This window comes from Camelus bactrianus, chromosome 3 (genome assembly GCF_048773025.1).
Source record: "Camelus bactrianus isolate YW-2024 breed Bactrian camel chromosome 3, ASM4877302v1, whole genome shotgun sequence".
NCBI lineage: Eukaryota > Metazoa > Chordata > Mammalia > Artiodactyla > Camelidae > Camelus > Camelus bactrianus.
Genome location: NC_133541.1, coordinates 158,333,208 through 158,359,844, shown reverse-complemented (window position 1 = coordinate 158,359,844; position 26,637 = coordinate 158,333,208). Strand labels below are relative to the sequence as shown.

The window sequence follows — 26,637 nt, the reverse complement described above, 5'->3', positions numbered from 1 at the left end:
TACACTCCATGTAAACAGAAGCTCTGTGGGGTTTTCAGCAACTTCTAAGAACATAAATATTCCTGAAGCAGCTAATCTTCCTCCCAACAAGTGAGGAGCAAGCCGGCAAGCCCTGGGTGCCTGTGGCGGCCAAGCTGTGCAGCACAGGCTGCTCACCGAGGAACAAGGAGAAAATCTTAAAAACCTACTTCCATGCTGTCTTTCACAGAATCTCAGAAATGAACGTTTTAATATCTAAAGAGGGGTGGTTTTTTAAAATAAATTTTTTATTTTTTTCCTTTTTCAGTTTTATTAGGTAGAATTTTTACAGTTCAAATTCACATACACATATTGCATGCAAATACATGTATAGAGCATACTGCATTTTTTGTTTACATATATGTACTAATTATTGTTTCTAAGAACAGATTAGAGCTTTAGATTTTTAAAATTAGTTACCAGAGGTTTAAGGACATCTACAAAAGAATAAACAGAATATGGTAATCCAATCACAAAGGACAGTCAGATGTGCTTGCATATATTCAAAAAATCAAAACAATATTTAGTTCATTTGTGGTCTTATTATTATTGCTATTAATTTTAGATTCCCCATAAATGAAGTCATATGGCATTTTTCTTTCTCTTTCCACCACACTTCACTTAGAATGACAGTCTTCTGGTCCATCCATATTGCTGCAAATGGCATCTTTTATGGCTGAGTAGTATTCCATTTTATATATGTATCACCTCGTCTTTATCCAGTCATGTGCTGATGGACATTTGTGTTGTTTACATGTTCCCTGTTCTATGTCCCTTCTGGCAACAATTACTGATTTTAAATATTTTCCACCTTAAAATCCTTCCTGAAGGAGATGTGGTAACTGGAATCAAAAACAGTTCCAGCACAGGGTTGTGTGTGATGGGCCCTGGGGGCTTGGTAGAAAGGTTGGCAGAAAGGATTTCAGATTCTGATCAAATGAGTCCTCCTCTTGTAGCCCTGCTGACCGCCTCTCTCACGGCCTGCCCTACAAGTCTGACCAGTCCCTTCTGTGAATCCTACTGTATTGTGCACAAAATTTGTCCAATTGGTGTCATCCAGTAGGGACCTTAAGTGAGGCACCCAAGCTCCTGTGTTGATTTCTTCCATCAGCCCTTAAATTCCTTGGGCGCCAGGACTGTCTCATTGCCCCAAGGATCCCTAATTCCTAGTGAGATGCCTGATAAAGCTGATACTTAACAAGCACATGGGTCAAATGGAAAAACCTGATCAAAAAAAGGCCCTCATTTTTCAGACATGCCTACTTGAACACATAGTGTAAAATGACATGTCTTCTTGGATTTGCTGTCAAATACTTCAACAAAGAACAAATAAAAGAACAAAGGTCTGAATAAAGGAAATATGGAAAAGTTTGTGAATTCCTTAATCTGGGTGATGGGCTGATTGTACTATACTTACTGATGTATACATAAGTTAGTTTATAATTTTACTGTCATTAGCTAAATGGCAAGTATTAATACGTATTAATTGAAATCCTTAGAACTGAATAAACTTACCCCACACAAAATCATTAATATCCTAGTAGTTTGTCTTTCAGAAATCTTTTCCCACACAGACAGGAAAAAAGGGAAAGGCAGATCCGTGGAGTATTTCCACGTTGCCAAAAGACCAAAGGCCGATACAAAAGAAGAGACTGTAAAAAAGATAAAGAGGCTGAAATTAATGTCCGGAAAACCTAGCTAACAATCCTAAATGGCCCAACATAACTAACCTCAGCACTGCTGCATCAAGAATTGGGCAAATAGCACCTAGTGGATTTTTTTTTTAATAAATAAATAATGATCCAGTTCCTACCACAGGCAATTATGAGAAGACTGAGTATAAGTTCTAACACCAACTAGTGTACAAATCATAATTTCTACTTGATTCAAACTGCTTCTTCTATAAAATTTGAATATTTTTATTCTTAAGACAGATTTGTGGCCTATGACCTAGTGATAAAATTTTCAACTGGCTTGTATTAAAAAAGTTCACCATAGTGAGAGTTTATTACATCAAGTATTCATTTTTGGGAAACCCATGTGCCTTGTTACCCTCTTTCATAAGATTTCCTGTGGAAAATTCAATCCTTCATTCAGGAAAAGGCTGAGCAATATACTTCATGGAAAAACCTTCATAAACTGCAACACAAGAAAATGAAAATGAAAGTGAGCAGCCCGTGAAGCCGGCAGACACACAGCGGACGGCTGTGTTCCCGCCTCGAATTTCTGTAACCAGCAGGGAAAATGTGCATTTCAAGAAATAGACATAAACACTTTTCAGGACCTGAGCACACAATTTCCCTTTCAGGGTTTAGTGGGCTTCCATTTAATTCTATGAGAAATGTTTAAAACAACAGAACAACACCTGAGATAGGGTTTAAAGTAACTTTTATGTCTTAGTGAAAATAAAGCCAGCTGATAGTTATCATTTTTACTTTATTTGATCTCACTCTCTTACTTTACCTCCCCGACCTCCTCCACAAAATGATGGTGAACATCCCCTCCTGGGTCAGAAGGCTAAGTGGAAACTACCAATCAAATGGAGGTGTGCTTTGTTGTTTATTTTTCAAAACAAACAAGTTTCATTCATATGATTTAATAATTAAGATCAGAAACAAAGTCTACTCAATAAATGGAAGCCAACACATGTCATCATAGCTGCTCATCAGGTTTGGCCCCACGTTACACACTTTTAAATGGACATGTGCCATGTGCTGTCATGGGAAACGGTGAGTGGGTACAGGGCCTCTGCTCTCACAGGGCACACAGCCTGGTGGGGGAGGTGGTGTTCAATCATTGCCCTTTTTTTTAATGTACTTACAAATTATGGGAAATGCTATTTAAAAAGAACAAAATGAGTCAATGAAAGTGAAAAATACAAGGACAGTATTTAGGCTGAGGGAAGACAGGGAACCTCTTTGAAGAGCTGACACTCCACTGAGACCCAAAGGACAACTCCGGTGCTGCAGGTGAAGCACAGGGACACATTGATAAAGGGCTGATATCCAGAATATACCAAAATCTCTTTAAACTCAACAAGAAGGATGAACAACCTGATTAAAAAATGAGCAAAATGCCTGAACACACACCTCATCAAAGAAGAAATCTACATGCCAAAGAAGTCTATGGAAAGATGCTCCACAGCATCTGTCATCAAGGGGATGCAGACTGAAACAGCGAGGTACCACTGCACACCTGTCAGAACTGCCAAAACGCAGAACACTGACAGCACCGAATGCTGGTGAGGATGTGGAGCGTCAGGAATTCTCATGCATTGCTGGTGGGAATGTAAAATGGCCCAGATATTTTGGAAGATGGTCTGGCAATTTTTTACAAAACTAAACGTACTCCTAACATATGATCCAGCAACTGTGCTCCTTGGTGTTTACTCGATGAAATGGAAACTTATGTCCACACAGAAATCTGCATACAGATGTTAATAGCAGCTTTATTCATAATCACCAGAACTCAGAAACAACTAAGCTGTTCTTCAGTAGGTGAATGGATAAACTGTGGTCCAGCCAGAAAATGGACTATTATTTGGTGCTAAAATGAAATGAGTTATCAAGGCATGGAAAGACATGGAGGAACCTTAAATGCATATTACTAAGTGAAAGAAGCCAATCTGGGAAGGTTCCGCAACTGTCTGATTCCAACTGTATGGTGTTCTGGGAAAGGCAAAACCACAGAGACTAAAAGATCAGTGGCTGTCAGAGGCTAGAGGGGAAGGAGCAATGAATGAGGTGCAGCACGGAGCATTTTAAGGTCACTAAGACAGACTACTCTGTATGATGCTGTGACGGTGGATACATGTCATTGCACATCTGTCCAAACCCACAGAGTGCACACCACCAAGTGTAAATCCTAGTGTCAAGTCTGGGCTCTGGGTGATGATGACTTGTCAGTGCAGGTTCACCCATTGTCGCAAATGCACGCTCTGGTTCAGGCGTCAATAGTGAGGAGCTCTGGGGACAAACTGCATTTCATACACCGAATCCAGCCCCAGCCAAAGCTGTTAATAAAACTCTGTGGGTGTGTGGAATGTCTGGCTGCTGTGGCGTCTGAACAGCAGAGCTGAGCAGCCGCACCAGAGATCAGGAGGTTTGCAGACCCTGAAATACTTACTCCCAAGCCCTTGACAGAAAAAGTCTGCTGAGCCCTGTTCTAAACGAATCACAATTCACCCTGATGAGACAGGACAGCAGGGCCCAAACCAGGCATGCTTAATGGGACTGAAGCAATGTTTTAGTTCCAACACCTTTGCTGAAGTCCTGCAGATCCAGCGACAGACTGTAGCCAGGTAGCGTCTGCAGAAGGAGTCGGTAGCAGACCTTCCCGCCAGGCTCCGGGATGCCGGGGGCCGCGCGCTGCACGGGGGCCACCCGCTTGAAGAAGGCGGACTTGTGGTGGAAGCCGATCAACTCATAGAGCTCGGAGAGGATGCTGCACTGCTGAATTCTCTCCTAGGAATGCTGAAGCACAGGGAGAAAAGCAACAAGCATCTGAACGAAACATGTAAGTGAAAAAAGACCCTTAAAAAATTTTCCCTTAAAACAGAGACCCAATGACACAGGAAGGAAGAGGAAGGCTGACTTCGTGCACTGATGGGACCGGATGCAGAAATGCAGGGAAGCAGCGCTGTGCAGACGCTCCAGACCTCCTCTGGGCCCCACCTTTCCACGTTCCGCCTCTGCTTTTACTAGAAAGGTCCGTATTCCCTGAAACAGAGGAATCTGCTACCTAAACATGGGACACAGAAAAGGGAAAGAGGAAAAGGACGGGAAAGTAAAGGAACAACAGTTCATCTACACCCTAGTGTTTGGGCGGGGCTTTCACCAAACACACAACCTCTCAAAGCACAGAGAACACAGTGAGAGGCTGACAGAGTGACTGCGACTTCTGCTCCTTAAACACAAGCTACCTGCCAGCACACGCTGTGCCCGTTACTGAATCATTACAATCATTTCAGAAACTATTACTACCCCGGCTCACAGGCAAAGAAATCTGAATCTCGGGGAGGATTTATTATCATCCTGGACAAATTCCCACGGCCAAGAAGTGTCAGAGCCTCCGGCAGACCCTGGACTAAAATGCTCCTCATCACCACGGGCCCTGAGCCTCAGGCTGAGGCCACGTTAGTTCTGCACGGGCCCAGAGCATGAGTCTGTTAGACAGGGAGTGGTCCCACTTGAAGTGCCAGGCCAAGGCCCTCAGGAACCTATGTAATGAAACCAAATACCCAAACTGATTTCCAACGCACTTCCCTGTCCGGTAGGACTGCTCGGCACATCTGGCTTATCACCTGTGCACAGGATGTGCAAGGGGCCCAGACAGTGACGTGACGTCCCAATGGAAGTGGCTCAGAGACCGCTTCATCACAGGACAGACTCTCCCGGCTTCCAACGTTAACTCTCCTTTCCATTTCCAACTGGAAAGTAAGTTTAGACTTGTTTTCCTCTCCAGAAACAAAGACAGTGGTAACATCAGCGGGAAACTCAAGACTGAGGAAGAGTCTCCTGGCCATTTGGAAGGGTAGGCTGGGGAGGGAACAGAGATAGGGATCAGAAAGAGCAGTGTTCCAGTCCAAAGTCTGCACATCACTCGCTTTGACAGTTTCCTTATTAATACAGGTGATAAAATCTAATTATGATTGTTGGGAAAACTAAATGAAATAACGTATGCCACTAGCATAGGTGTAAAATCCTAAATGAGTGTTCCAGAAATGGACGTGACCATGGTTAGATAATGTCTGCCAAATCTTGTGTGCTAAGCTCACATCAGCCAGCCAGAGATGTGCCAGAGAATGCCTCAACAGCCAGCAGCCTTCTCCAACTTGGAAACTCACAGTGTCCGAAGAACAGGCAGCGGTGGATGCTTTGGGACACTCTGGAGGTAGCACTCCAGTGATGACTTTAAAAAGCTGGGGAGAATTTAGGGGACCATACAGTTCAAATACAGTAAACTCATTCCATGTCTACAAATATTCATCTGTAGCCATGATGATTCAGAGAGGAAATACATATTCAAACGTATATCATTTTCCCACATAAGTGCATCAAAACAATTTGGAAAGAATGTAACTTTCTTCTCTAGATCACACAGTGGGGATTACGAGGTTTGTACTGAAAGCCCTACGTGTAAATCATCTACAAAAGTAACTGGGTCCATTATCAGTCATCATCATTTGAAGGGAAGGATGGAAAAGAACAAAGCCAAGCTAATACGCTCCGGTATTATGTTGGGTTATGATGTCACAGAGGAGACGGACAGGTCATCAAGGAAACACTCTGCCGTGATCACGGAGCCAGGGAGCGGGATGGGCGGCAAAATGTAAGGCGCAGCCGTAGTTGTGCCCTCGCTTCTAGGCAGGTACCCAGTCACTTCGACAAGGTGTCAAAAGTGTATGCCAACGTCCTCATCACCTGTCATGCATTAAAGAGAAATGGAAACCTATAAACGGCCAATAACCTCGGTGGGTACACCGTCCAAAGAGCAACGTCACAGTTTGACAACTGGCTATCCCGTTTCCCTGGGCTTCATTCTTGGAGAACCTTAAAAACCACTCCTCTGTCCTCAAGAAATGCTGCCTACTTGTCCTATCTTTGGCTCAGGGATACAGCACGTTCACGTGGACTTTAATGTCTGCACAGATTTGACTGTCTTTCTCCAGGTTCACTTGTCCATTCTGAAGAGGCCTGAGTTAAGTCCAAACTCCATAAGATCAATTCCCTCCAGTGACAACTCAACGAGCCTGCAATTACAAACCAACTGAACAGGACTGTCCTCAGCTAAAAATGTCACCCGCCCTTCACTGTTTTCTTAATCTCCTGTCCTGGCTAATTGCAACAGACTAACACCACCCTCCACCAAGTTCCCCAACTATGTCAAATAGAAAGTGAGGTCCATAAAAGAAGAGACAACTCCATAGTCACCTCTGAATTCCTAGCATATATTAATGTCAATAAATAGAACTATGATTATGGCTTCTTTCCTTTAAAACCTTTCTGGTTATTTAAATGAGACCATGGAAGGGAGGTGTTTGGGTCCAGTATCGTGATCCAGAAGACTCTGGAGACCTTTTTCGGAATGGCTGCCCACTGATTCATTCAAAACACAACTTCTCTTTCTGGGAGGAGCTGTGATTTTCTGCCAGGAGTTTGTTGTCACTCTCATGCCAGAACAGATTTAAACTAAATACTTACATTGGATATGTTATTTTTCCCCGCTTCCAAAAAAATTAACTTTCCTTACTTCCTTGCCTTGAGGAATGCTTTTTTACTTTTCTTTCTAATTCACAATTTATAAAGCAGGATTCTCAGGATGTGCTTGGCCTTACATAAGAACAGCCATCCAACTCCCAGTGTGAGAGGCCTGGGGCTCACCTCCTACCCTCCTGCCAAGGCAACTGAAACTCAGTTCAGGAGCCAACTGGCCCCCAAGGCTTCTAAGGGTCACGTATCTCCCAGAATCCCTGCTTTCTGGTTTGACTTGGCTTCTGAGGATTTCCCCTCACTTTCTTGACAATTAGCTGTGCAGCTTGAAAGATGAGGAAGGAAGGTCTTATTTCTTAATCAGCATTTTAAGGAACTTATGTAATGAAGGTTTTCAAGAGTTTCTAGAACCCTCCATTGCCGAGACAGAAAACACACTAGATATATTCTAAATCTAGCTATCATGTGCATTTTTTATTTGCTTTTGTTTTCTTAACTGCTAACAGACATTTTTGAATTAAAAAATAAAATAAGTCCCCAAATAGGATAGAACATTGAAGAGGAAACAAAATTAAAGGGCAAAGACAGAAAAATGATAAGTACTCTACAAAGTTAATAGAAAGAATACACTATAGATCAGATCAGCAGTTCTCAGTAACAGCTAATTGAAACCTGACCATGAGGTAAAATGTCTCTCCTGTCAGGCGACGGCCAACACAAAACAGAATTAAATCAACAAACTAAAATTCTAAGTCTGGCGAGGTAGAGAAGTCTACCAGCTAAATGTGTTTTCTTCTGGTAAAGAGGGAGACTCACAAGATATTTCCTGTGGAGCCTGAGCCCAGGTGAGGATGGTGAAGTGAGCTCTGTAAGTACATAATTAGCAAAGTGAGTGATGAATAAAGAGACGTGAGCTTTGATGACAGAGATGATGCTACTATTCACTTGTCCTGTAAGTATGTCTTCACGTTCAATGATCAATACCTTGGCGTCCTCAGGGATTGAGATTATAGGAAAATGCACAGCCCGGGCCTAGACCTCCTCTGTGATTGTGGCACTGCACTTAGATGTTTCAAGGGCACCTCCAACTCCACCTGCAAAGAGCTGACTTCATGGTGCTCCTCCCATAGCCGTCCTGCCCAGGGCCCCTTGTCGGGGTCAAGGTCTGTCTGCCTCTCCCAGCTCAGTCCCATCACTCACAGATGTGACTGGACCCCTCCTTCAGGGCCCAATTTCCTCAGTCAACGAGTCACACCACCCACACCTCACCTACCAGTTTCTCACTGGCACTCACTCAGCACTGACTCTGTGCTGGGGACCACGCTGCACATTGTGTACACGTTATCTCACTGGATCTCCACAGAAGTCCTGGGAAGTCGGTATATCACTGCTTCAAGTAATAAGATAAATTGTTTCACTTCCTTGAGTGCATCATCCAAAGTGACACGGCTACTGAGCCACAAAACTGGGACTGAAAACCAATTGAAAATTGAACACTGCTACACCTCACAGCCACCCTACTCTGACTTATCACATCACCTCCTTCCGAGCCTTCTAAATGTTTCTAATCATTCTACAAGACAAAAGTGATATACGAGAGCACCCATCTCCCCTACTTAAAATCTGACAATGACGTTCCACTTCCCTTAGGAGAAAGCCCCACCGGCCTGAGTACAGCCCAACGGCCCGGCATCTGCGTTCCCTGCGCGGCCGCGCCACCTCACCCACCACGCAGCGCTACACTTGCCGTGTCCAGGACAGGGATGCTGACTCCGTACAACCCGGGGCTCTTCTCACTCAAACAATGATCACCCTCTTCAGTGCTGACTCTCAGAAAAATATTTTCTCTGGATGAATCAGTATCTTTTTCCTTACAACTTCCCATCATTGATAATGAGCTCCCCCCAAAAGAGAGAAAACCTAATACTCAGACTCCTTATCTGTAAAGTGTGAATAACAAGGAAATATGAGAGGTTTTAAGCGAAATAATATTCATGTGAAGCTAAGGGACAATTCCCAACATACAGTAAGCACTCAATATGTGCTTACTTAATATTAATAAAATAGATTCCATTCCAGCAACCTTAAATCAATGCTTTATGGCTTTGTCCAAAAGACTACCAACAAACTATTGGACGAAACCCTTTGAGCAGATCCACCCAAGCGTACTGGGATAGGTAAGACTTGACTCCAGTTATAGCTGCAGCCAACCAGCACTACGGGGCGGGGGCAGTTTGCTCAAACTCTTACATGTTGTTTGAGCATTTAGTTGTAGTTATTGAATAAAGACAGGTATTATATAGTCAAAGCTCCTGAAACATAAATCTTCAAAGATTGATGCAAATTAGTTTCAAGTACAACACTCTCACTAGAAATTATTTGAAAATTATAGTCTTAGCTCCTCCACACATCTAAAGGGCATTTTCTTAATGTATCTGACTATAAACACTGAAAGGATTGTTTAAAAGAAATTAAGATGAAGCCATAATTAATAAGCTTTCAGTATAATCTGCACAAAGCCCCAACCAAGTGTCTCACTTCTCACTTCCACATAGGTGTTCAGGTAGCTTAACCTGGGTCTTGGTTTCTTATGACACGGGGGTGGGAAGAATTTTGGATAGATTTATGTAGCAAATATAAATCTAGGGTATTTGCTGTGTAGGAATCCTAGAAATAAAAAAATTGATATATAGTCCCACCCTTAGGAAGCTCAGCCTTTCCAATTACAACAGCATTAAAAATAAAATGAGAGATACATTTAACAAAATTTTACAAGATTTGCACATTGAACATTTTGAAGTATCACCAAAAAAAAATTAAAAGATCTACATATATGGAAGGTATCCCATGTTCATGGAATGGTAGACAATATTGTTAAAAATGTTAAGACTCCCGAAAGTGATCTACAAATTTAATGGAATCCCTATCAAAATTCCAGCTGACTTCTTTGCAAAAATTGAAGAACTGATGCCAAAATTCATATGGAAGTGCAAGGGACCCAGGTCAGCCAAAACAATCTTGAAAAAGAAGAGCAAAGTTGGAGGACTCACTCAAAGGTTACTACAAATCTATAGTACTCAAGGCATTATGGTACTGGCATAAGTTTGGATGCATAAATCTATGAGACACAATAAAAAATCCAGGGGGAAACTTACATTTACAGTCATTTTTCCAGAAATGTGCCAACAAAACTCCATTGAAAGAATAGTCTATTCAACAAATGGTGCAGAGACACCTGGGTATCTGAAGGCAAAAGAATGAATCTGGAATCTGGACCCCTTTATTTTATATAACAAATGAAATATTAATTCAAAATGGATCATAGACGGAAACGTAAAAACTAAATGTATAAACTTTCTAAAAGAAGACATAGTTTAAATATTTGTGGTTCAAGGATATGCTATGGCTTCCTAGATACAATACCAAGAGCACAAGTGAAAAACAAGAAAGATAAAATGGACTTCATCAAAATTAAAACCATTTGTTACAAAGGACATCATCAAGAAAGTGAAATGAAGGGGAAGGGGGTAGCTCAAGTGATAGAGTGCGTGCTTAGCAAGAAAAATAAAATGAATAAATCTAATTACCTCCCCTAGAAAGAAATTGTTTTAATGTTTAAAAAAACTAAAGTGAAACGACAATCTGCAGAATAGGAGAAAAATTTTCAAAGCATATATCTAATAAGAGACTAGTATCCAGGATATAAAACAAATGCTTACAACTGACCAATACAAAGAAAATCGACCCAATTTTTAAATATGCCAAGTATTTAAATAGATACACAATTGGCCAATAAGCATATGAAAAGATACTCAGCATCACTAGCGAAATCAACATCAAAATGATATCTGATTTTACACTCACTAGTATGGTTATAATCAAAACATGGACAATAACAAGTGTCGGTCAGGAGGCAGAGAAATGGGAACCCTCAATACGCAGCCATTGGAAAGGGGCAATGGTGCAGCTTCTTTGGAAAAGCCTAATGTTTCCTCAAAAGGTTAGAATTATATGGCACAGCTATTCCACTCCTACATATAGAGTCATCCCTCAGTATCCTCGGGGGGTTCGTTTCAGGAACCCCCCACCCTGGATACCATAATCCAAGGATGTTCGAGTCCCTTTACAACCAGCCATCTGGATCCATGAAGTGGAAACTACAGATATGGCGGGCCAACTGTACAGCCAAGAGAATGAAAATATATTCTCACAAAAACTTGCACATCAATATTCATGGCAGTATCATTCAGAGTAGCCAAAGGTTACAAACAATATCCATCCATCAATGAACGGATAAACAAAATTACCAAGAATACTCCCACAAACTGTTGGTCATTGAATCTTTGACAAAGGAGGTGAGAACATACAATGGAGTAAAGAGAGCCTCTTCAGAAAATGGTGTAGGGAAAAGTGGACAGCTGCATATAAATCAATGAAGTTAGGCTACTCCCTCACAGCATACACAAAAATAAATTTAAAATGTCTTAAAGACTTAAACATGTAGTCAATACACTATAAACCTCTTAGAAGAAAACATAGGCAAAACATCTGACATACATCTCAACAATGTTTTCCTAGAGTAGTCTACTCAAGCAATAGAAATACAAGCAAAATAATACAAGTAGGATCTAATTAAACTTACAAGCTTTTGCACAGAAAAAGAAACAAAAAGACAATCTATGGAATGAGAGAAAATAGTTGCAATAAATGAAACTGACAAGGGCTTAATTCCCAGAATATGTAAACAGCTTTTACACTTAATAAGAAAGAAAAACAAACAATTCAAATCAAAAATGGGCAGAAGTCCTAAAGAAACTTTTCTCCAATGAAGACATACAAATGGCCAATAGGCACATGAAAAAAATGCTCAATATCATTATCAGAGAAATGCAAATCAAAACTGCAATCAAGACTCACCTCTCACCAGTCCGAATAGCCATCATTCAGAAGTTCACAGACAGTAAATGCTGGAGAGGCTACGGAGAATTGGGAACCCTCCTGCACTGTGGTGGGAATGCAGTTTGGTGGAGCCATTGTGGAAAACTGTATAGAGGTTCCTCAAAAGACAAAAAATTGACTTCCCATATGACCCTGCAATCCCACTCCTGGACATATATCCAGAAGGTACCCTAACTCAGAAAGACACTTTCACCCCAATGTTCACAGCAGCACTATTTACAATAGCAAGATATGGAAACAACCTAAATATCCACTGAAAGATGACTGGATAAAGAGACTGTAGTATATTTCTCCAATAGACTACTATTCAGCCATAAAATAATAATAAATTAATGCCATTTGCAGCAACATGAATGGACCTGGAGAATGTCATTCAAAGAAAAGTAAGCCAGAAAGAGAAAGAAAAATACCATATGAGATCGCTCACATGTGGAAACTTAAAAAAAAAATCAAAAAACAAAGACACAAAAAGATAAAATTATCTACAGACCAGAAATAGACACAGATACATAGAAACCAAACTATGGTTACCAGAGTGGAGAGGGTGTGGGAAGGAATATATTGGGAGTTCAAGATTTGCAGATACTGAGTATGTATAGAATAAACCACAAGTTTATACTGTATAGCACAGGAGAATATATTTAATATCTTATAGTAACTTATGTTTAAAAGAATATGAAAATGAATACAGGTATGTTCCTATTTAACTGAATTGTTGTGCTGTACACAAGAAACTGACACAAAATTATAAACTGACTAGACTTCAATGAAAATATTTTTAAATAGACCAAAAACGAAAAAAAAGAAAAAGGATATTATGAAACCAAAAGAATAAAGTACTGACTCAGGCTACAATATGGATGAACCTTGAAACTTTATGCTAAAATAAGCCAGACACAAAAGGACAAATAGTGCCCTTTAAAGTGAACTGTATCTAAGCGTTTACTGTACTACTTCTGTAAATTTTCCGGAGGTTTGAAGTCTATCAATATCAAAATAAAATGTATTATTCATTAAAATCATAAAACGCTTCCTCACAGGAGGGCTTTAATTATTAAATGCAGAAATGCATGTAAAGCTCCTGGAAAAACACTTTGCACGTCCACACACAGACACTGCTGTCACTGCCGCTCAGAGGGTGGTGCCAGCGCTGATGAGGGCTGCCTCCACTCGCTTCCCTGCAGACAGGAGTGAGGGCCTGGTCTCTGACAGGCAGGGTGAGCGTGACCCTGGGTCAGACACAGCCATGCCCCAGACTCTGCTTTACCCAACTTGCTTATACAAACTGCAACATGTAATGTAAACACGCTACAGGGATGTATCTTACAACACAGGGAATACAGCCAATGTTTACAGTAACTATAAATGGAGCATCTATTGTACACCTGAAACATATCATATTTTAAATCAGCTATATCTTTGTAAAAAATTAAAAAATAATTTAAAAATGTTATCACTTTAATATTCAATTCGGTTTTTAATTAACTACTAAACAGCTTAGAATGTATAAAAGCGTTTGTGTGCTGTTTGTTTACATATTTATTTACTTTCAGCCTCCTGCTAAAAGAGAAATTAAACAATTTTTTTTAAACACACCTTAACAACCATAACAACAAAAAGGCAAAACTGAGAGTGAAGAGAATTTGGAGATTCAATACTTAAATGAAACCTGGGGGAGGTAAAGTCATAAAAATAGATTCCCTGGAGTCAGGGCAAGTGTTAAAGGCCGACTAGAAATTCAGCTGTAAGATTCTTGGCAGCTAAAGCAAAAAGAAAAGATCATGGGGGGTGGTAGAGGGTGTGCTTAGCGTGCACGGGGTCCCTGGTTCAAGCCCCAGGGCTTCCACTAACAGATAAATACACCTAATTACCTACCCCCCAAAAGAGTCCCAAAGAAAAGAAAAAGAGACATTTCTTTCCAAAAAAACCTGATATTAAATTTGGATTAAGTACTTAAAAAAAAAAAAGAAATATAGAAAAGATGAATGACACTGTGAAGGAAAAGCCCAGCTGGGCTAACGAGCTAAGTCACAAATCTAAGTGTGATAAGTGTCGGTTTACTGATCTAAGTATTGCTGGGCTAACTCGTAAATCTGAAGTTTAGTGTCAGTTGAATGGGCTAATAAGTTAACTCGTAAATCCAAGGTCAACAATTGTCAGTAAAGTGATCTGTTCCAAATTCATAAGCTTCAGTGTACTGATTCCTTGCTTTTTGTTGTTTGAGCCTTATTGGCTAATAGCCCCTTACTTGTAATTAACCCTATAGAACCTCATGTGCAGGTCTTGGAGGTGCTCAGAGCTTCGGAACAGAAGCCCATCTGAGCCGCCGGCGTAATTAATCTCAGTGCATGTTTCTTGGCTGGCCTGTTGTTTCCATAACAACACAAGCGATAATGCCCTTGAGATAAATCCGTGATGGCTGCTGGCAGGTCCCCATGTCTCACGTGGCAAAATCTGAAACATCTTTCTCACCACTCAGAGTCATCATAAGCCCACCCCACACCTCCCGCTGTTAAATGCAGGAGCACAGGCAGGGCCCGGCCTTTGCTCTCTCTGTGTCATCACAGTGAGACAGGATGGAAGGGGCAGAGCACAGCCATTCAAGGAAGGCCACAGCAATTAACATCAAAATGGTGAAGGATTCAACCCCCAGTAGGCCTTGAGGCTCAGGATGAAGAGATTTAACTTCTAGCAGAGCTTGAGCTTCATCATACACCCATTGTAATAGTAACATGGTGAATAACATGACCCAAGGCACCATGGCAGTCCCAAGGCTAGCCACAAAAGGTCAAAGGGTGGGAAATGGCCAACTCCCTGGGAATCCCAGCCCTTTGCCCTTAGGCTGGTCCTTCTATATATTAGCAAATGAAACCCCAAGCCCAAGAAAACGAGCAACACAACGCCACCTCGCGGTCACCCCTCTCTCCCTCTTCGGAGAAAGCCCACAGTCTGTGGAGTGTGTACCTACTTTTAATCTGAGCACTCAAACCCCACACCTCGTGGCCTTTGTCTTGCCTTTCAATGTGTCTCTGTGAATAAATCTACCTTTCCTCAACACTGGCTTGCTCTTGAATACTTTACTGCACAAAGCCAAGGAACAAAATCTGGTGGGACACATCCCAGGGGCTCAACCAAAGCCTGGGACACAGCCCTTCTCATGCCTCTCGTTTTTTTCCTTGTATCAACAGGACTGGGTTGTGAAGGGAGCTCTGAGGCCCCAGCTAAGGGACAGAAGCTGCCCCCAGGGCTCGAATTGGTGGGCAGCCTCTTCCCCAGCAGGGGCCTTGGGGTCTGCACGGTTCTCTGTGTTTCTCTGTTGTGCTGAATCCCCAGCCACAGAGCGTTCTCCCTAGGCCTGTCCCCACAAAACCCTTCTCTCCAAAATACAAGCACATCATGTCACAGTCCTCTTGTTCAACCAGGAAATGCTTAACCCACTATTTCCCTCCACAGTAAAGTACCTAACTGTCCTCCCTCCCATCCCAACACTTCTTTCTTTGTGAGAACTCTGCACTCCCCACACACCATCCTGAACGCAGGTGCCTTGCTGGCTGGGACCGAGATGTTTCAGTCTCACACAGCCTGCATCCTTTCACTTTCCCCTTGTTACCATAAAAAAGCCTTTCCTGAGTCACCCACAAATCTGATTCTGAACTTCATAAAGTGCTGAGGTTGCAGTCACTGTGTGCATACCTCCCAGGTTTTGACTAAGTTTCCTTCACGAGATCTTCATTAAGGAGCTTCATCAAGATGTTGAAAGAGGATATTCTTACATCTGAGCGGAGGAGACTGCAAAAAATTTAAATGGCTTTGAAGAGAGAGTTAACCAGGGACAGAGAAGTCGCAGGTCTTAGTCAACAGTGTCATGAGGCAAAATGTTCTTCAAAGGCTCAGAGTGGCTTCTGAATGCAGAGGCGGCAGGGAGGAGGTGACACGCAGTGAGTGGGGTGAGTGACACAGGGTACGCTCCCCCAACTGGGGAAGAATTGGATTTTGTTCTAGTTTTCCAAACAAATACTTACTACCTTTTTCACCTATTGTCACATACCATTTCCTACGATTTAAGAATATCAATGACAGTCATTTGGGCCACTTGGGAGAAGCAACACGATGCCATTCACAGGGCTGGGACATGACAGCCACATCAGTCTAGGTTGAAAGACCAGTGGGGTTATTTCCATGGTGATTACGGGCATGCAGCAAACTCCCCAGCTTCAATGACCCCATCTCAAAGGTGGGGCAATAAAACTACCAAGAAAAGTGCGTGATGATTATGGAAGATATCTGTTTACTAGGTAAGTGCCCGTGACAGCTGCAGCTTAATGGGGAATTAGTATGATTAACAAGGCCCTGTCTACCTGGCCACACGCTCCCTGCCTTCCTGCCTTGGTGCAGCAGCAGAGTTTGTTTAGCTGAGATGAACGCCCCCAGAGCAGCCCCGACGGGAAAGCTCGCAGCTCTGCATTACGAGGCGTGTTCTTTCCTTCTCAGTGCTGATCACAGTTTGCTGTCATCTGTTTTTATATTTATCCCTTTTGTAAATTCCTCTCCTCCGGAGATTTTGCTCAAGCAGTGCAGGGCCAGGTGTGTCTTGTGGCCTGCCCGATATTCTGGGCTGGGAAAGAGCCGACCACACATCTGGCTCTGGTGCTGAACGGAGAGGGCAGAAGGCCCTGGGGCCCATGCTGAACCGAGGCCCCTGCACCCAAAATTATGGTCTGACTTTGGGCAAATTACACAGTCTTCTTTACCCTGAGATTCCTCATCTGTCCATGAAAATAACTTCCCATGGCTCACAGAGTTACCAAGATTAAAGGGAATCACCAAATTCACAACCTATTCAAGGGGCTACCAGTGCGTCCTCAACAGAAAAATGCTGACTTTACGGCTCTGACACACGCCAAGCGGGGCGGCCGCACACAGTGAACACTGCTAAGTGCCAGTGTGTTAAGTGCTTCATGAGTGCTACAATACTCTTTAGAACTTACAACAATCCCAGGAAGAAACGAATATTATCATGCCCATTTCACAGATTCACCAACAGGTTAAGAGAGGTTGCATTCTAGTCCAAAGACGTATGGTGAGGAAATGGCTATTTAAACCGGAATCTGGGCCCAGGCCTAGGCTCCATCTCTCTCCCATCCACCTGACAATTTGCCTATGAATTCCACCTGTCCAATACAATAGTTTGCAGCCGGCCAGCTCTTAAATGCAATGTGTGCCACCATTTGTCAATGTTGGTTATTTACCATAAACTGTTCTCAGAAACCACTACAGAAAAGAAAGGTGGACTTAAGGAATTCTGCATTGCGTTCTCCTGTAATGTGCAGAAAACCTTCCCTACACCACCAAATCCAAATGTATGCTTCTTCCATGTTTATGTTTGCACACGGCTTATTAAAGAAGAAGGTACCTGCAGTAATTCCATCTCGGTTGCTTTCCAAGGTTGCAGATTATCCATAATCAGTCCGTGAATGAAAATACTACAATGTGAATGAAAATACTGCAACCATGTCAGTAAACAAAGAATGCTGAAACCAAGTCATTAGCGGCTGCCGCCAACCCCCAGCGAGGACAGGCCTGCAGCCCAGCAGCTGCAGCAACTCACAATGGTGCCCTCTGAGCAGACTCAGAATAAGAAAGGACAGGATACTGGCCCTAGGTAGCTAGGTGCTTGTTTAAAGAATGAATTCAGGGAGTCCAAAATATTTGCTTCTTCCCATACATAGAAAAGCACTAAATTCTTGAACTTGAGATACCTGGCTTTCTTTAGATAACAAGCAATCTTTTACTGTTCCAACAACCTGGTCTTTGTTGTAAAGCTCCTATATATCCTAGCTCCTCCTCAACCTCTTGGGAGCAGTCCCTCAGAGAGATCTGAGTGGCTGTCATCACGGCTCGAGTCGTCCTGCCAAATAAAACATAACTCTTAACCTTTAGGCTGCACATGTATTTCAGTCAACAGTTTTGGACACCATGAAGGGACCCAGAGCAGACTTTCTCCACCTGAACTCTCCAAGTATCTAGAACCTTGGTACCATAAGTGGCCCTTTATGCCCATCTGCCTCTTCGGGGAGTCCAGATGAATTTGGGTGAGTCTCTCTTGGTTCTCGGAAATCACATATTGTTTGATGATCCTGAGTTTTATCTGGTGGTGTTTCCAGGTAACTGGCCCTCCAGTTGAAAGATACTGGGGTGAATTACCCACCCAGTGGAGACATACTGGGTGGGGCCTGGTTGAAAGATAACGGGAAATACCCACCTTGCGGAGACATCCGATGTGGGGCTGGTGGAAACATACCAGGAAAATACTCACCCAGTGGAGACGTCCCGAGTGTGTCCAAGTTGAAGGACACTGGGTTCAGGGCTGAGTAGTTAGGTAAGAGGTTGTTCTAATGTTTTCCTCAATTTGGTTACCTCCATTGAATTTTTCAGGATAAAAGTAAAACTCTTATGAGTAACCTTTCAACTCCAAAAATGGGATCCTCATCCTGGCTGGTAACAGCTTTCTCTGTTGACAGAGAATCTTGCAGGAGTGGTAGAGGCAAAGACTTCATGCCATAGAGTTGTCCCTGAGGAAAATCTTACTAGCAAATTTATTCTGAGAACCCGACCTTACAATGTGGAATAGAACTTTCAAAAAAAAAAATAAAAAACAGAAAAGAAAAGAAAAAATGACAGATTGCCAGCCTCCAACTATTACCCCAGCCAGGTTTATGTACGTACAAAACTTACAGCATTAATTGGGAGTTAGAAAAAAAAAAAAAACTCACTATGAAATTAACTAACCAGGCCTGATAAAAAACATTTTTTGGAATTCTGAACTTATAAAAACAAAATCCCCGTTAGGGGGAACTTGGATTTCTCTTCCTGTGTCCTTGAAATGTAAATGTTTTATCTTTCTCTGGGTGTTTTAAGTGTGTGTATGTATGTATATATAAGTTTACTTTTTTTTTAAGGAAACCTTGGACTCTGCCATACAAAAGGTTCAAGTATTGTGTACATATGGTGGCCACGCAAATAAATTGGGATTCTAAGCAATTCTTTGTACCAATTGTCAGATATTTTGCCATCTTAAACTTTGTTTCATCAGCCTGGACCACAAAGGCCTTTAGCTTTTGAAGATTAAACCTTTGAATTTTATTTAGGCAACACCCCCACTCTCATGTGGAAGAGCCTCTTCATCTTATTGGTTTAAAATCACTATATATATATTATATATATATTATATAATAATAATATATATATTATTATATATATATATAATTGATGGCCATATGATGGATCCTTTAATTTGGAAAAACTTTTAAATTGGTGAAAGTTGAAAGAGATCTCATTATAAACAGCTGTTTTATTGGTATCTATTAAAATCAATTTTAAAGGTAGAAAAATATATCTAATGGTTAAGCTAAGAACTTAGTGAAAAAAATAAAACTGGTTTGAAAAGCTACATTTGTGTTTTTCCTTTCCGATAAATGGTTCTAGGGATGCTAATAAAAACTTAGAATAATTAATGTTAATTAGGTTGAATAACTGGAAAAAGGATTGTTAAAATGTCAAAAAATAAAAGATAAGGGGCTTATCCCAAGTGGATAAATATTTTTATATGGTTATTTTGAATGAGATAAATTAAATGGACATTTTTGGATTTAGGTACAAGGTTTTGATACTACACTACATAAAGTAAAAAAGAGGGCCAAAGAGATCACCTACTGCCCCCCAACATTAAAGTTCAAACAAGTCCGTTTTATTTGCCACAGTTTAAAATATATGTATATATAGACTGAAATACTTGATCAATGATTGGGACAGCAGACCAATTAATCAAATTAAAAATTGAGAAGGGTCTAAGCTCTTTGGCTGAAACTTGGGCATCCTAGAGACTTTTCTATAAAGTTAGATACAATGCACAAAAAAAAAAAAAAAAAAAGGCTTCTGGCACTACTTCTAGAAATAAGAATTATTGATTAAAACATAAATATTAAAATTAAAGGTATAAGATTTAATAAAATTGAGATAAAAGTCTGTAAAATTGGTATATTTAAATGGTCTTTATATAAAAGTTTTGCTTAATTATGTTGTGGGATAGATCTGTTTCAATGGAAAAACGCTTCCCCTTCTTGGTTTTATAAGTCTGGGCACAAATCTGTCCCTCAGAAAATATTAATTGAACAAAGTAAAAGAAACCAACAGAGTTACATGAGCCGTCCAGTATAAGGTAAAACTAAAAACTAATATTCAGTGGCTAATAAAAAAATATAATAAGAGGTTTACCCTGGGTTTAACTTATAACTCAAGGAAAAGAGACCTTATTAAATGCCTTATGCAAGCTTTGGAAAACATGATAAATTAAACCTTAAGGTTTTAAAACACGGAATTCTTTGTTTACAGCTCTTCTCACTGATAAAAAAATGCCAATTAAGGAGAGAAAATTGGGTCTGGGTGACAGAGCAGTTCTCTGGGGAATTGGAAGATTGTGCCTTTGTCTTGCAGATCAGAAATGGAAATACAGCAAACAGTGACCTAGGATTGAGCCTAATTAGCTCAACGAAATAAAACTTAAGGCCAAGAAATTTTTGGCATTTTAGAACTCAGAACTCTGACGTGTCCTTCAGACTTTGTCAAGAAATCTTAAATGTCTGTTTCATAAATAGCAAGCCTTAGTGATTTGAGCAAGCAAATTGACTTTACTCCAACTATTATTATACCTATCTTATAAGTAAGTTTTAAAGTGAAGCTATGAGATCTCTAGCTTTTGTCTGTTTATAAGACTGTGTACACATTATTGATGTGAGATATTTCTACAGCTAAAAAAATTCAAAGTCAAAGAGATCTGCTTAAATTGACGTAAAAAATAAGAGCTTGAAAATTAAGTATTTTTAAAATAAAAACTGAACAAATTGATTTTCAGTGTCACGTGAACTGGAAAATATTCAATATTAAGATAATATTTGATATTGTTTAGTTTAAGAATGTTCTAATTAATATAGACATCTTTAAAGACATCAATATTAAGTATAATGCTTTTACTGTACCTAGGTTTAATGAAAGTCAAATAAGATCCTGTTATATCTGTTGCAGATTTGTCAAGAAAAAAAAACAGTAATGTAGTGTGGTAAAATTTTAAGTAAATTAAATGCAAATGAGATGAGAGCTTTGGGTAAATTTTTAAAATATATTTTTAAAATGTATGCTTAAGATAATCTCTAAATGTTTGGTATCTTTTAATTCTAGAGTTGTGCTAAATTAAGTCAAATGATAGGATTTTATTAAATAGCTATGCCATTTTCAGATAAAATAAGATAGAAATATGAATTACTTAACATGTAACTTCCTCTTACAGAGAAAATAAAGGTGTTTAGAAATACTAATAAATGGATGATGCCACCCTGAAATAGTCTCTATTATTAAGGGAATGATCTCAGTATCCTAGGAAAGTAAGATAAATGTGCAAAGGAAGATATAAGAATGGAATTATATTTTGTTAATGAAAAATAGTGAATTTCTCCTGAAGCTGGTTACTTCTGAATGGAAGAGAAAATAAGGGACACACTAATATGAGTAGAGAAAGCTATGGAATGCTTGTGGAAGAGGAACCCTGAGGAAAGTTTCATATGTGGTCGGAATTGGCTAAGTTTAGAATCAACTTGGGCAAAGTAAATGAATCTTAGAAGTAAGCAGGTACAAGACTAGATTTGGTTTTCTCGCTGTTAAGAGGAAAAATTTTTCTTAAAATGTTAATCCACCATCAGTAACAGATTGTAAAGCTTCTTATACCACTTAACTGATCTGTTCTGCCATTAACTTTGACGCATTTTCTTGTTAATGAATTAGTACTACGTTACAGTGATCTATATGTTTATCTGACCAAGTGTTCTGAAAACCTTTAACAAGCTCCCCAAATATCAATTTCTAATTAAAGTTGTTTTAATCTCCAGTTAAGTTTGGGATGCTACAGAGGGCCCCTGAAACATCCCAAAGAGAGATTTTAATCTAGTAAATTTCATTTGGCATGCTAAATAACACGGTATTGTCAAATGAATAATAAATCTTCTAAGGTTATATTGTATGAGAAAATATTATTAATATAGATATTGTAGAAATTATATGGACTCCCTAAAATTCTGGTATATCTGAAATGTTACCAGTGATAATTCTGGGTATAGTGACCAGGTTTTTTATCGATTATAGTGTAACGGTGTTTAACCATGATTTTAAATATTTTGTCATTTATAGACAGTTAATGGTTGTCTTCTGATGGTTTTGCAAAATGCTTGCTCTTCAAGGAGATTTACTGATTTCTAATAAATTTCAAACTATAGCAGTGAACTAAACTGGGTAAGAAATTTTAAATTTCCAAAGAAAACTGTGATTAAAAGAATTAGTTACATGGGACTGAGTAAACTGGTGAATATGTTTATAAATTTTGATTTTGTTTAAAATACTACTGGCTTTTAACCTGTTTCCCAGACATAAAGAATCTCTTCTCTTTAAGCTAGCTATGATTCACAGCAATTTGATAAATTATACCTATGTAATCAGACTTGGAACAGTTATCTTTTCTCTCTATCTGATCCCTCAATAGACTAAAAACTCTTAAGTCCCCAGTGGCTCTATCAGACAAATGAGGAAGATCATCTCCTAACAGATATAGGAATCTCAAGGTATTTTAAGGATTTTAAAGAGAAAAGAATTTACCTAAATTTGTAAGGAAGAAATCCATGACAAGCCGTTGACGGGGCTTTCCTGGCCTTAGCAAACATTATTAACATTCTACCCTGAGACTCCTAATTAAAAGTTCCAACACAGCCAATTTAAAAAAGCCTATATGATCAAATAATCAGACAACATGTAAATGAATTAATCTTGACATGGCTTTATTTGAGAAAAATTAGGATAACTTTAGAGAGAAAAAAGATTATATTTTAGTGGATATTAAATTCTAGTTTTGTTAATTGACGTCCGTATTTACTAACACACTTCCCAATCATTCCTTGCTGTTATGTCACATTGCTGTACAGTTTAACTGAATTATTAATAGGATACTCTAGCTTTGTTTCTGAAGCTTACTAATCTATCCTTGGGTAAAGTTCCAATGCCCCATGACCTGCAGCCAGGGGATTATACAAACTGGAACAGGCATGACTTAAAGAACTGTCCCCAACCTGAATAGAAGGACCCTTTATCAGGTACTCTTAAATAGACCATACACACCAAAGCTGAAGGAAACGGACTTTCGGGTTCATTTCCTATCAGAAATAGCCCCTGCAATGCACTGGCCTATAGAGCACTGCTCACCTTAAAACAATGCCAAATGGAGAAAAAGCTACCAGGCCAGGATGAGAAGAAGACGATATCTGAGGTAGACAGCTGACCCAAGACACCGTACCAGGGCTGCATAAAAATTACTGTGATAATTTCTCCTACCTTTGATTATGAACTACACCAATTGTTAAGTTTATGGTAAATTCCCTATGTCTAGTTCTTCTGTGTTACCTTGGTGGGTTTCCCTACTCCAAGCTCTAACTAGATAGCCCTCAGAAACGTTATTCTAAAAAGAAATTATAGTTCTGTTTAGGCCTCTTTTGATCTTACAAGGTGGGAGACCTCACCTGACCAATTAATACCTGCTCTGAGACTGACCATAAATATGAACTTTCTCATAAGATCACTCAAACTCAATCAGAAACACAAGCAAAATTTTAACCCCAAAATACAACTTCCCGACTATTAAATTCTTAATCGTGACTTTATTAACGTTACTAGCTGTATTACTTATATCCTGTCTATTTTATAAAATTGTCTGTTACATTTCCCAAAGTGTAACTAGGCCTACAAAATTGATGATGTCTAAACATCTTGAAGAAATAGATAAAATTTATAACCCTGAATAAAGTAATTGTAATAGTGTGATTCTAGGTATGGGAATGAGCAATGAAGGGAAAACACTTCCTGGATCATAACAAACAAGTAAGACAGGTGATCCAGAGAATTTTTAGTATCAACAGGGCCTGATAAAAAACTAACACCTTGAATGGCAACTCAGAAGATTCTTCACCTGAACTAGGATTGAGCCATCCTAGCACCATGGGACAAAATTGGTCATGAAATGTCTCTCAAAATATTGGCAGAATTTAGGACCAAGGGGGAGCACTGTGAATGAAAATACTGCAACCATGTCAGTAAACAAAGAATGCTGAAACCAAGTCATCAGCTGCTGCTGCCACCCCCAGCGAGTGCATGCCTGCAGCCCAGCCTCTCAGCCACTCACAGTGGTGCCCTCTGAGCGGAATCAGAGTAAGAAAGGACAGGATACTGGCCTTAGATAGCTAGGTACTTGCCAAAGGGATGAATTCAATGACACAAAAGTTTGCTTACTCCCATACATAGAAAAGCACTAAATACTTGATCTTGAGATATCTGGTTTTCTTTAGGTAACAAGCAATATTTTATTGTTCCAACTACCTGGTCTTTCTTGTAAAACTTTTATATATCCTAGCTCCTCCCCTACCTCTTGGGAGCAGTCCCTCAGAGTGATCTGAGAGGTTGCCATCCCGGCTCGAGTCCTCCAGCCAAATAAAACATAACTCAACATTTAGGCTGAACGTTTATTTCAATGAAGTCCCAGAATAGACACAACTCATCAATTCTGTAATGGAACACACTGGATCAGGAAACAAAAGCGTGTTTTAGTCTGGAAAAACTACGGTTTCCTCTTTTTTCTTGTCATTATACAATCCCACCAGAACTCATTAATTTGCTGTCTGCTCATCTGGCAACCAAACACAGAGAAGAGTCAACTCAGCAGAGTGCTTTACTCGGGAGAACACCCCGCAGCAGCACTGCAGGCTACCTGCCCTCCCGCACGCTCTGCTGACCCTTGGTGTCCTCTGAGAAGACCAGGACAACAGAGCTGTTCCCAATAGCTGCAAAGTCCCACAAGTTAAATAAATCATTTTATTTTATACGATATTTTACGTATATACCCATCTCTGAATACAGCTTTACTAGAAGCCCAAATCTTCAGCATCAATCTGGAAAGGCAAATCCGGTCCGCAAGGGAAAACAAGACTTAAGACGAAGCTAAGGCTTCCAAAGTACTCTCCACGACCTAAGGCCTCCAAAGTCCCATGCAGGACCTTCAACCAAACTGCCTGCAGGCCTGCAGCTGCAGGCGGCAACATGTCTGCTTTTAAAGCAACCCCTTCCTGCCCTCAGGCACTACAATGTCCCTCTACGCCCTCCCTTCTCAGGGTAAGAGCAGCCGCTGCAGAACCTCACAGGGCAGCACTGACAGGACTGGACAAAGAGGATCAGAGCAAAACTAAGCCTTCTGATGACACGAGCTTGTCACTCTGTCACTTTACAGATGAAGATATATATATATAGAGAGGCGGGGTGATCTTGCTCAAAGTCACAAAGCTAATAAGTGGCAAAGTCTATAACTCTGCTCTTCCCTCCGGCGTGACGCCCCAGCTGGGACGCCCATAGGGTTCTCTCGTGCCTGCCTGACCAGTCCTTTACTGGCATTCATAAAACACCACAGGGTCTGACCCTAGCCTAATTTTTCAGCATCTTATCCCTGCAGTCTGGCAGGAACAAGCGGTTCGGGCCATTGTATGACTTCTGGCTCCCAGAAGCCTCCGTGCTCAGGCTGGTCTTGCCTGTGCATCCAGCACCCTGCTCAGAGGCTCTTCCTCCCCTGCAGGAGGACGTTTCCACTCTCCGCATGACATCCCCTCAGGGAAGCCCTCTTCTCACCCTCAGCTCAGCAGGTGTCCCAGGCCACATCCCGAGCTGCCCCATTAGGACTGCGGGTGCCCAGGTTTGCTAGTCAGACCAGCAGCCTCAGAGCCAGGGATTATGCCCGGGTCACCCTGCAAACCTACTGCCCGCCTCACAGCCCCCAGCCAGCAGGTCACCTGGAAGTCGCAGCAAGTGCCCCACCCAATCCCGAAGTCTCTTCATTTGCCAGCACCTCTGATGAATGGTCTCCAAACTTTGGTCAGTTTTGCAAAAAAAAGCAGCTTCCACTGTGAAGCAGGGGGTTTTCTCTTCTGCTCCCCATCCTTACTGGAAACGTCTAGGGAAATGAAAAGGCCTTTTCTTAACCCTTTTCTGATGACACCCTCCCACCCACAATACTCACATGCTCAAGAGCTTTGGGTCTACCTGATTTTGTTTCCCTTACGCTAAGGGGCTCAAAACACTGCGGGAATCTTTCTCTTTTGAGGGTATTTTTACTAAGTTTATCGGCTTTAATCTATTTTTGTCTCTCTCTTCAATATCCCTAGAAGTTGCCACTTCTTATTCCCTTCAGCAGCCTCCCTCCCAACATCTAGTCTAGGAAATCAGCTGTGATGAGGGGCCGGGGGGAAGTCACAGAAGATGCAACTAAGGCACAGAGAGGTGACTTAATTTGCCCGAGAAGATCAGCTTCAAGCCCCAA

The 26,637-nt window shown here is 40.8% G+C and overlaps 1 protein-coding gene across 50 annotated transcripts in view; it reads right to left on the bottom strand.

The window, feature by feature from the left end:
• Nucleotides 1-245: 245 nt before the first annotated feature.
• Nucleotides 246-26,637, bottom strand: part of LOC141577207 (trafficking protein particle complex subunit 9-like) — a 180,826-nt gene continuing 154,434 nt past the window's right edge. For 46 of the 50 annotated variants that reach the window (XR_012506017.1, XR_012505982.1, XR_012506001.1 and 43 more), the window contains one exon: nucleotides 246-4,490. The gene's annotated coding sequence lies outside the window, so the exon portion shown is untranslated. Of the gene's footprint in view, nucleotides 4,491-10,384; nucleotides 10,508-12,146; nucleotides 12,287-26,110; nucleotides 26,272-26,637 lie in introns of all 50 variants that reach the window. The other 4 variants (XR_012506012.1, XR_012506011.1, XR_012506009.1 and 1 more) reach the window with 4 other exon arrangements.